General features: G+C 42.3%; 1 protein-coding gene across 1 annotated transcript in view; it reads right to left on the bottom strand.

The window, feature by feature from the left end:
• The window catches only part of nubpl (nucleotide binding protein-like), a 143,542-nt gene that overhangs the window by 28,537 nt on the left and 103,030 nt on the right, over positions 1–11,975 (bottom strand). The gene's annotated exons all lie outside the window — the stretch shown is intronic.

Raw genomic sequence — 11,975 nt, forward strand, 5'->3', positions numbered from 1 at the left:
TCATGACACAATATGCACATATTCAAATAGAGATTTATTTATTTTTACTAAAAAACAACAACTATCAAATGAGAGAATAGTGATATACCAACAACAGGAGGCAACAAGGTTGGCACGTGTACTCCTAGCATAGAAGGAAAATTCAAGTATTAGCGTCAACTAAAACAGTGAAACAGTTCGGAACCAGAGCCAGTGCAAGACTGTTTCTCGTCTCCCCCCCCCCCCCCCCCCCATACCTCACTCTCTCTTAATTCCCGTGTGTAAATCCTGGAGGCAGCTGGGGAGGAAACAGGACTATTTAGCACTTTGCTTTGCCCAGAAGGCTAGAAACACTTTAGACACACAGCCAACTCTGAGGCTGCTCTCTGCCGTGTGTGAATCCCAGCCAACACAATCGCTCTCTCTCACACACACACACACACACACACAAATGCACAAGCACATACACAAATGCACAAGCACATACACAAATGCACAAGCACATACACAAATGCACAAGCACTCACACAAACTTTTACACACACACACACCTAAGCATGCTACACACGAGGATGCACATACACAAGTTTGCACAAAAGCGCACACTAACACAGTCTCCTCTCGCCCTCTCTCACACCCTCTCTGTCTCTCCCTCCCTCCCTCTCTCTCTTAAATTTCCACATTTAATTCATCTGGCTTGTTTGCCCCCAAACCTCCAGGTCTGACAGTATCCAACTCTTGTCCAGGACACGGGCTGTCTGCCTGGCAAACATCAGGATGCTATTCAAGAGGAATTAATCTAAACACACTCACCTATTTATTCAATCAGAATCTCTGACCCAAGTGTTATTTAGTTCAACTCTGAAGTGAAGATGCAGGGAAACACACATCTGCTGGAGTCTCGACTCCACCAGAATACCATTAGCAGACAAAGTAAGGTCTCCAGCACAAGGTCTATGAAGTTTCCTCCCTCTTCGCTAAAATCAATTCCATATTTCAGATTCATATTGGAGTGACATGCCCAGAATGGCACACAAATAGACTGCTGCACTGGAGATTACAGAGGGTCCTGCCCACCAACCTACACCCGGCCTGATACCTAGAGCAGGAAGGGAACCTGCTACATGGGAAATATCAAGCCACATATTACATCTAATAAATGTGTAATATTACTATAATACTGTATGTTGTATTATATTAGCTACAGTTACAGTAATTCCTTACTCTACATTGTCCAACATGTCAATGTCAATGTGAACATCTTCCTGTGCTTTATTCAGAATGACTAGAATTCAGAAACTAGTAGTAACTCGTTTATAATATTTAAAGAAGTGGGCTTTGATATTGATTGTTCTCTCTATAAGTTGTGTCAACACATACAGGTAGCTGCTTTCTCCAGCCCCTCTGCAGCACTACGCTGGTGAACGCAGGGCTTTCACTTTCATATTGGACGAGAGAAAAATAGAAATAGTAGCAAATAGTTCAATACTGACAGTAGAAGTCTAAAGGTGTGTCACACACGCACTCACACACACACACTCCTGATTACTCACACACACGCACTCACACACACTCCTGGTTAGTCTAACCTCACATGCAGCCAGTACTGTGGTGTCTAAGCACCACCAACAATCCTCACCATCTGCAATCAGCTATACGTCAGGAAACCAGGAGGTACGTGATCGACTCTGCAGCCACTGTACTGTATGCAGAGATCCCCGCATCAGCTCTAGTCTGATCCTCATGCGTGGTGTTAGGCTACATCCTATTAGAACTCCCTCTGTACTCAGACACAATGGAGCACCTAGACCACTGCTGTTAGATGTCCTAATAAGATATTACCACCGGTTTATTACAACCTAATAACTCAGTTAAGTCACTGTTCTGGATAGGAAGTACAATAGAGAAAATAACAGGTTTTATTCATGAAAAAGGTTTTGGTCAAAAATCATAACCCCTTGAAGCCAGAGTTTTAGAGTTATTATCACATTACATTGCCTTTCCTATCATAACTGTGCGTAAAAAGAATGAATAATTATTCGTCAAGCCTAATTGCTGTCATTAAAATGAAACCATGAGAAGAGATAATATTCCTGCAGCGCTACTGACTACAGCCTACCCTCTCACAGACTGTCTGTATGGCAGTGCCGCTATCATTACCTGGCGGATGATGCCTGATCCGACAAGATATCGTGATCCATGCGCTACACATTTAAAGTTCCTCAACAGCTGGTTGCTGCCGTATGCTAATTCCTCCCAGGCACCCGAGGTCCCGCTGCAAAACAGCAGCCGGAGAAACCACTGCACTCTGCGCTCTCTGGCCTAGCCGCGCCGAGTGGAGGAGGAGGCTGTTACACACACAAACAGCGGCATTGTCATCGATGAATGCACATGGGGTTTTTTCGACGCTAAAAACCCTTGCTTTGAGCATCAGCAATGCGAAAGTGGATGCCTGCATAACCGGGCTGCGCTCGAGCCAATAAACACTGGCTGTCCTCTGCTAGGTTTCTACACACTGACTGTACGCCTTCCCTTAGTCTATACCTGTTAACCGAACGTCAAGGTCCCAAATCTCTGACGCACACCCCCGCTGTAAGGGCAACAACGAAACTTCTGACATCTCCACTCAAAATTGCATAGCATCTAAACACAAGCGGTATAGCTGTTTGTAAGAAAAATAACATTCCAAGCGTTACCGTTCTCTTCTCGAAGGGTCTTGCTGTATGCTAGCCTTGGTGGGCGCCATCTTCCTGAAATTATTTGATTTCTTACTTTTTTTTCTTCAGATTTATTTTGACATAAACCCGTGCCGCCTGACAGCAATGCGTCATGTAGACTAGGTGTATTTTGACAAAGCCATAGCGCTGTGCTGGACCTGCCGTGCCCGTCTCTCCGTGTATTGGCGCTCATGAGCGTGTAAAAAGGGAGCAAAAAACCCCGACGCCGAGCTCCAAAGGCATGCCAAGAAAAGTGAGTGGAAACCGGGGGGGATGCTTCTCAAATCCCGCTGCTCTCCCAAAACACGGAGCTTTGGGTTGTAACAGTTCAAGTACTAGGCTACAAACGGGTGCTTCGTATCTTTACATTTTCCCGCATCAGTCGTGTGTCCCCGGCGCTTCCTATAGGATTTCAGAGTCTGTTTGTCTGTGCATTTTCAGCTTTTTCCCTGGCTCGTTGTGTGAGAAAAAGGACACATCTTCGCGGCTACCGGCGCAACAACGCCACTCAGTTGTAGAAACTGTTTTCATATAATACATGTTGCATTGCGTTTTCATTAATATAAGACGCACACATACTATTATTTCATACATGTTGTCATCTCTAAATACTATTTAATTATCTTAACACAAAAAAACGAGAGGCGTGCTTTTATGTCCACCTGAGCAGTGTGCCATAGTTGTCGTAAATTAATCTATAAATGATGCAGTAGTCTAACTGTTTTTGTAATAATGTGAAAAAGTCGTTGTCATGTTGATACAATGTAACTTTTTCTGCCCATCACTTTCACTATAGTCTACTGTGTCCCGTATGCGTTTTAGCTAAAACAATCTTAGGAGGAAAGAGGTGGAAATGCTATTGACATCCAGCAAACTCATAATAAAAATGTACAAATGTTTGGATAAATGTAACAGTACACTTGCCGTTAAGTTAGAAATATTTTTTGTTTGTCATTTGTTGGCAAACAAATAGGATAAGGAATGACACACGGGTCCGTTTTGTGCATTCCAACACATACTGTAAACTGTCTGTGCTTTACTTTTTTTTCGTGTAAATGTCAAGATAGGATTTAATGTCCACACATTAAACCAGAAGCGTTAGGCCTTTGGAAGAGCGTTCTGCTGTCAATGACCCGTCAAGGTCACACGCCGGTCATGGACTTCTGAGTTGGTTGAGGACTTTCTAGTTCCATCAACACATGTGGTAGTTTAATTCAAGGCACGGGAATCATCATTATGTTTTTTTGAGGAGCAACACATTTTGTTTGACTCAAGAATGTCTTTACAAATACACTGTTGAAGTCGAGAGTAACTTCTAATTGTCAGTTATTTCAGTTTACTTTGTGGGATATTGTTGGATATCTTGATAATTTGTTTGTGTGAGAACTGCACTTTCAGATGCATTCAGGCCAAATGAAAGCAAACAAATAACCACAAGCCAGCTGTCTTAAAAACGTCAAGCTGCTTTATAATCATCACAGGCCCATGAAAACGCTAATATAAGACAGACCATAACATTGGGGAACACCACGACTTTACTTACTGGCATTTCTTTTCAAAGAAAGAATGCCTTTTATTTTGCCAGGACGCACGACATTTGTCCTTTCACGAAGTTCTCACTGGTGTATGTGTGTGAGTGAGTGAGTGAGTGAGTGAGTGAGTGAGTGAGTGAGTGAGTGAGTGAGTGTGTGTGTGTGTGTGTGAGAGAGAGAGAGAGAGAGAGAGGATGTGTGTGTGTGTGTGAGCGTATGTGTTTGTATTTATGTGCTAGTGCGTGTTTGTGTATGTTCAGGCCCTATTCTTTTGAATCCAAATATATGTTGTGTAAGATGTTTTGAAGCAGAACGACCTTTATGTGGAGGTTATAATAGGTCTATATATTCAAGCCTGACTTTTGCAAGTCTGAGAACCTCAGTTTTTACGCGCAGCTGTAATTCACGTTGGTCGTTGCTTCTTAGTGGCCCATAGAATTTAAAGCACGCTCACAAGTAAAGTGTCCATGGTATTTTGTACCCAATAGTTATTGTTTATCATGAAAGAGACCCAAAAACCATGTGTTTTATATAGTTTTTTGTAGTTTTTTAGACGTTTGTGGGTTTTAACAGGTAAAATGTTCAAGCTCCGTACAAATAAGTTGTTGAAAGTAGCCCTTTTGAGTTCCACGGGAATGTAATGTAAACTAGCCTACTCATATTGTTAAATAAACTTTTGATCTCACTATAGTTGGTGTTCATAGATTATGATATCCATCTATATTTTCATTAATGGTATGCATAAAACTTTAAGTAATCATGTTCCCTATACATAGCGGTGACGGATGTCATCTACCACTTACTAGGACATTTTGGAATGAATAGATGGAATGATCATATCAGAAAATTGAATAAATGGTTCATATTATGACAGTGTTCCACGTACCTTTGTTGATAAGGGGTGAGTCCCTGGACATTCTGCGGGTTTCCGTTAGTGGTCCCGGGGATTCTCCCCACCGCGGGACCGGCTGACATTCCCCCGGCTCCTCCACCTGCCGCCGTCACCTGAACGCTGAAGTCCGGGAATATCCTGATCATCCCCGCTCAGTGGTACGAAACACAAACCGAGTCTATGAAGATATTTCAAAGAATAATAGCCTTCCCTCCAGCCGAGGAAGTTACACCACAATCCCATTAGTGATGGTTACCCGCTCATCGGCCATTCTACGTCTTGTTTTCTGGATCGGCGACTAGACAAGTGCAGGATTCAGGGAGTTAGCAATGACATTGATGCCGGTGGTGCATGTGCGAGCAAGAATCGCGTCCTCTACACACCAGCGTGGGAATGTGACTATTGTTCTATATCAAAGGTGGAGAAATATCGAGGCGGTTGCAGAAAGGATAACAATATTATAAAACCGTGTAAAGCCTTACATGTATTATATAAACGTTTTAAGAACAAATTATTTAATTTCAGAGTGGTTTAGATTAAAGGTTATAAAGTGTTTAATGGGTTTGTCTATACAGTTCACGAAAAAATAACTAACCGAGCTAAAAATGAATGTCGACTTAATATCTTGAAAATTAGGAACCGACCGGATAAAAACTAAGTTCATACGGATGAATGCGTCTTCAGACCTCGTCTTTTACTCTTTCAACTACTAACTTAAATCAAAGTTAGTGTCGTTGGATTGTTCTATTGATTCCTCGAACGCCTAGAGTTGGAAAATAATAAAAGTTTTCTAATCAAACTATACGACTTGCTCTCAGCGCACGAAGCATCTACAAATTCAATAGTTTTTGTAAGAATTTTAGCGTTTATTACTTTATAAAGTACAGTTTTTAATCTATGTCCTAATCAAGGTAGCCTAAATTAATTGCGAAAAGTTACTGTGCGTCCTACCCACTTGTCAATATTGCCATTTCCAAATGCAAGAATCCTTATTCATTTGGGTAACACGTGCAAAAAGCAGTGCAGAATAGCCTACTTCCAAATTACTCAGATGAATTCAATTTGTCGCCATCAAATTGAGGTGAGAAGTTTTCTAATAATTAGAAGTGAACTTAAAACTCCTCTTCTAGGTTGCACAGCGAGCAGCTGTTATTCTGAGATCCGGAACTCTCTCTCCCTCTATTTGCTGAGTTAAAGCCTTTCTGCGCGAAGGTAAATGTGTAAATAAGCTTGTTGTAGCCGTGTGAATTTCCCCAGATTTTGTGTGTTGTAGTTGTGGTGTGTTCGGATGTGCAGCAATGCCATTCCTTGCGCGTGTGAGCGGGGGCTGAACTTGGCCTCGAAGCCTGCTGATTAACTGCCTCGCGCAGGCAATTGCCGGAGCGCGCGTAGCTCCATACTCGCCAATCAAAGAGCGCGGCAGGAGCGCGCACGGGATGCTGCGGCATGTAACCCGTTGTTGCCCAGGAGACGATGGTAAAAATCGATCCTTCTGAAACCGATATAACCTTTCATTAGGTGGTTAAAGCACAAATTAACATACCGACAGGCCGTCTCTCCACGACAGAGAAGACACCAGCGTAGGCTACTGGTTACAGAGGACTTCACGTTCTGAAAAAAACGTATAAAACAGAAAGGTTGGAAATATATAAACATTGTAACTTCAGACCATAGGCTTTAGCAGCCAACCTGTTGTAGTCTGTCTCTATAGCCTAGAGCTATCGCTACATCAAGAACACCAAATCGCATTCCCATTTTAGGGGGTATGCATCTGATTTACTCTTATATTGTTATATCTATTACTCTAGTTTTTCATGTAGGCCTACAGTAGGCTATGCTTACTGTTGGATAAATGCAACAAAAAAAATCAGTAAACAGACGCCCAATTCATATCTCTACCTTCAACAGTTTTATAGACACGCATAGACTAAATGGCTATGTGACAGGCTGTTACCAATTCAATTCCATAAAGACAAATGTGTTTTTGGACTTCACACACACTATGAATAATTTCCAGTCTCTTGGGGGAAAACAAGAATAAAAAAACAGACATTTAAGCTCTTTGTTCAACCCGAGTTACTAGATCTTCAAGTAGCCTAAGTTACAGACAGAAAAAAATGAAAGTATTTCCACTCTACTATGAAATGAAACATAGCTCTAACTAGTCAATAGAGGTGATTAAACACCAATAGAAACTACCCCAGCACTTCACATGAGACCTGAAATTGTATCCCCCCTCTAACTAGGTCTAATGAAAATGCCTTAGCAACAAACCCCACCGAAGAGTGCTTCTCCTTGCTCTGGGTTTCCCTGTAATGGAATCAAATGAATTGCACTGGAGGCTTTAAACCGACATTGCAGGCCCCTGATACAATTAGAGCTGCAGTCTGGGCTGCCGTTTACCTGCGCGGGTATTTGGAGGAGCCTGTATTGCATTTATTTGTCTACAGTTCTCTGCTAAAGTACATGAGACAGATCCAGGCCAGCTGAGTCCTTCTGTTCTCCCTCATGTCATCTCGGGTCTACCGGTGGAGTGGAGTGAACACACACACATACACACACACACACAAACATATTCACACAAACACACACGTACACACGCATGCACACAACGCTCCCCCCTACCACCCACCTACCAACACACACACACAAACACACACATGCACTCTCCTCATCACTCTGACTTTAATGGTAATCAATGTGATGCTCCATACTACTGCAGCCCACCACGCTCCTCTCTGCTCTGTGGGCACTTGTGGTAATGAGGTGGCCAAGGGAGAAGCTGGAATGTGAGGAGCTGTTTGCTGTTTAATGACTCTTAATAGAATAGTATTTATAGAGGCGCAAGCTCCTGACAAGACACAATGGTAACTTATCTGAGGTCAATCAGACTCTCACCAGAAACCCAAGGTTAACAGTATGCTGCTGTAATGCAGCTGCATTTACGTTTGACCAAATATGTTTGGCATCCATCCATAAGAGGTTAAGACCAATACTAAAATATAATTTGTCAAATTCAGACAGGTGAGGAGCCAACATATTTGTATAAAAGCATTTTAATGGATTTTGTGTCCTTCAGTGTAGTGGCAGTTGTTAGGAACTGCTCGATTAAGATACTAAAATTCTACCTTGCACCTCAGTCCAAATCTCTCTGGGACTGTGACAATGTCCTTCTGATCCAGTGATAACTAACACTTTAAACCTTTAGTCTACAATTTCACATTCATTCTCTTTGAATGATATCGTCTTTAATTAGCCCAGGATAATAATACGTATTATTTGACAGGTGTCCAGGACACAAGGTGTCCTTCAGCGTAGAGATGATGACAGATCAGACCTAGTCCTTGTGGTCGAGGTTCAGGGGAGTCACCAGTAGCCCCGCCGTATCATGCCATTCCACAAGTAGCCCGGTGAGTTATTAAGCTTATCACAACTTCACACAGTTTCAAAATGGCCTCCTCTAGAATGAGTGAACCGTCGTCTGTTACGATAATGGCGTGAATGCAGAGGTCATCGCTGCCTCTCGTGTCAGGCCTGGGTAATTGGAGCAGCGCCACCGAATCATAATTTCATCTTTCCTTTGTGAGTGTGAAAGATCGCAGTTCCATGGATGTTTCAGCAGTCTCGCTGCTTTTGTTGCTGGTGTGACTTGTTCTGTAATTTCTTCGGATGTTGAAGTGCTTTTTCTTTCCCCCCTGAGACATATATTTTCGAGAGTTGTCAAACTCTGAGAAGGTAAGGTCAGATATGGAGACCTTTGAGAGTAGTGATCACTAGTAGTGACACATTCTGGATTCAGTCAGTCACAGCTCAGGTGCACCAATCTTTATAAGTTAACACTTTGAATTAAGTTGGACCAATACTTGTGTACAGTATGATGGAGGTGGATACAGTAAAAAAAAAAGAGACAAATAAAGAATAAATACAAATAAAGTAGAGAGAGAGGGCAGGGGGAAAAGTGGAAGTGAGAGAGAAGGAGAAGCAGAGGAAAGGAGTGATGAGAAAATAGAAGAAGTGAGAGAAATGGACAAATCACCATATTCTAACCAATAATCTCTTACAGTAATTTCCAGCATCCGGTCTGATTGATAGGGCAGACCACTCATCTCTGAGCTGGGGTCGCAAGGTCACGACAAACACTCACACGTCTCCCTGCAACTGTAATACGCTCTGAAATTTCACTTCCTAACGTCCCTGGATGAGTCGTAGCTCCCCACAGATGATGAATTAACTGCTTAGAGGAATTATACACGAGCCAGTCTCTGCCTCCTGTATTCTGGTGATTGATCTAAGAGACCAATCGTCAGCGACATCATTGCCTTTCCTTTATTTTCCATTATAAGCTACTGCTTGGCCCTGCAGACACCTGGGCCGTCTGCCGGCTGATTGTTTTATAAATGTGGTTTAAAAACACACACACGCACACATGCATAAACACACACACACACACATGCGTGTTTGATGTCCAATCAGAATTTTCAGAAACCCACCCAGCCAGTCTGTGGGGAAGGGATAGGTTCAGCACCTCTGTCAGCCCTCAGCTATGTTATTCCTTCTTTGCTTTATCATGCAAAAGGGCGGGCTGCCCAGTGGGCTGCCCGGTGTATCAGTCTATGTCTGGGCTCCTCCTTTATCTCTTATTCAGACAGGGTGCAGATAGTGTTCACATCCTGATGTTTTCATCTGGGATCCCACTTCTTCTCAACGTGTATGAACTATCAGCATAATATACGACACCCTATCTTGTAATCTAAAAAGCTGATTTCACGACCGACGTTGTTAACATTAAGATTATTATACCTTGCATGTCTCTGTGAGGTTGTGAACTACAGCGCACTGTCTGGTGACTTGATACCCATTCGAAGCCTTTAATGAAGAACATCGCATCGGCTGTTGGAACGTTCATTTCCTATGCCTCCATTTCCCCCTGCACTAAGGATTGAAAAATGCAGACGTAGTCGTGGTGATGAGGCGATGGTTCTATCCATCACGTGAAGCACAAGCATGAGAAGGTGATCTTGGGAGCTCGCAGGACAACACAGGGTCATTACCAATGACAGGAAACGTGTGGAAATCTTCCAAGAAGACCTTAGTGTTATTGTGTTATATATCAGATGGTAATCTTCTCAAAGCCCTATATCCTCTCACTCATAAGAATATATGGCAGCTACCCAGCTGCAGTAGTACCACGTTTGCAGGGAAAGCGTAACCTTTGAACAGTGACTAAATTTCCAAATACTAAGTAGTTCTTGCTGAAATGAAACCACTGCCTTCATACCACAAGCCCACACACATTCAATCACGGGAGCCACAAAGGACAGATGTAAGCTTAGTTATTTGTTTCAGAGTTAACTTGGCGACTGCCACACCCTAGCCCAGTTCCAGGAAGTTGTAGGGTCTGACATTTGAATCCCGTCAGTCTTTCATCCTGACCAGTCGTCCTCTTAGACACAGAGATGATCTCTGTCAAGTCTGTTTGATGTTCTGTAATCACATGTGATCTTTTCAACAAAGAGAGTCCGTCGTAGTTAATGTGAGCGTCCATGCTCGGGCAAAGAAACCAAATCAACATTGTATCTGCTGGTAATTGCAAAGCCACCACGGTCCGATGCGCTTGACCTTAACGACCTTTAAAATCATTTCCATTTTCTTACAAAAAATATCTTGTTAATTGCAAAAAGGGGACCATTCTCCTCACCATGAAATGTTCTTTGAAGACAATGTAGGAATGTATTTCCATGTTAATGTACTAATCCCATCAGTCAGAGATGTGCCTTCAGACACAATCAGATTCAGAGTAGCTGAATGTTTTATATGAGTAGCCTAGGGAATATATGACTAACAACTGATGTATGTAAGACTAATAATTGATAACACGAGTATGGTGACTACCAAATACTTTACAATGCACATTATAAATGAATAGTTGATAAGCACAAATGATTGACAGAGGTGATTATATTTATAATTTACTTTAATTTGCTTTAGTTTACTTATCTGTAAATATCCTCATTGTTGAATGTCACTATGATAATGATGTTTCGTCTTCAGCAACAGAAAAAACTCCTGCACTTCATGGTAGGAAGGTAGAAGGTGTTAGACAAGGATGCTGGTGTAGGAACTGTAATGCCGCAGACCTCATTCAAATTCTCTATCTAAAGACTACCTACCTTTTGTGTGTGTGTGTGTGTGTGTGAGAGAGAGAGAGCATGTGCGTGTGTCTGATTTTTAGACACTCACCATCAACAAACATGCTTCTTCCATAAGGCCACATGGACGATTACAGGAGAGGAGCTGTCATTACCACCATCCTCTGCAATCAGGGAAAGGTTGATTTGCTGGTGTGTGTGTGTGTGCTGGGTAGGTAGGTGGGTGTGGGTGTTGTAAGGTTATGATACATCCCAGCTGATTCACTGATGAGGATCATTTCTGTCGTCCAATAGTCTTCCAGATGATCAGAAGCAGGAAATGACCCTCGGGGCTGCTGGTGACCATGTCTGTCAGGTCGGGCCTGTTCTGCTGATGCAAACACTTTCCACTGTGTTTGTTGTTGATATTTAACGATCAACATGCTGGGTGCTGCTGTTCCAACATGACCTCAATCACCATCCTGTCAATTGTCAGACCTTCAGCATCTTATAACCGATTTATTGAAATGCAAGCATGAACGCATGGACACACACACACACACTATTTAATTGAAAACACATTCGGTAAACCATATTCTATCATCTTATCCAATAAATTAGGTTTATTTCTCAACATGTTCAGTACAGTATATTGTTAACCATGCAGTCTAGCACTTTAAGGCTGATAATATTTCACATCACAGTTCACATACAGTTAGACACAAAC

Source organism: Osmerus eperlanus, chromosome 9 (assembly GCF_963692335.1).
Source record: "Osmerus eperlanus chromosome 9, fOsmEpe2.1, whole genome shotgun sequence".
NCBI classification, from domain to species: domain Eukaryota; kingdom Metazoa; phylum Chordata; class Actinopteri; order Osmeriformes; family Osmeridae; genus Osmerus; species Osmerus eperlanus.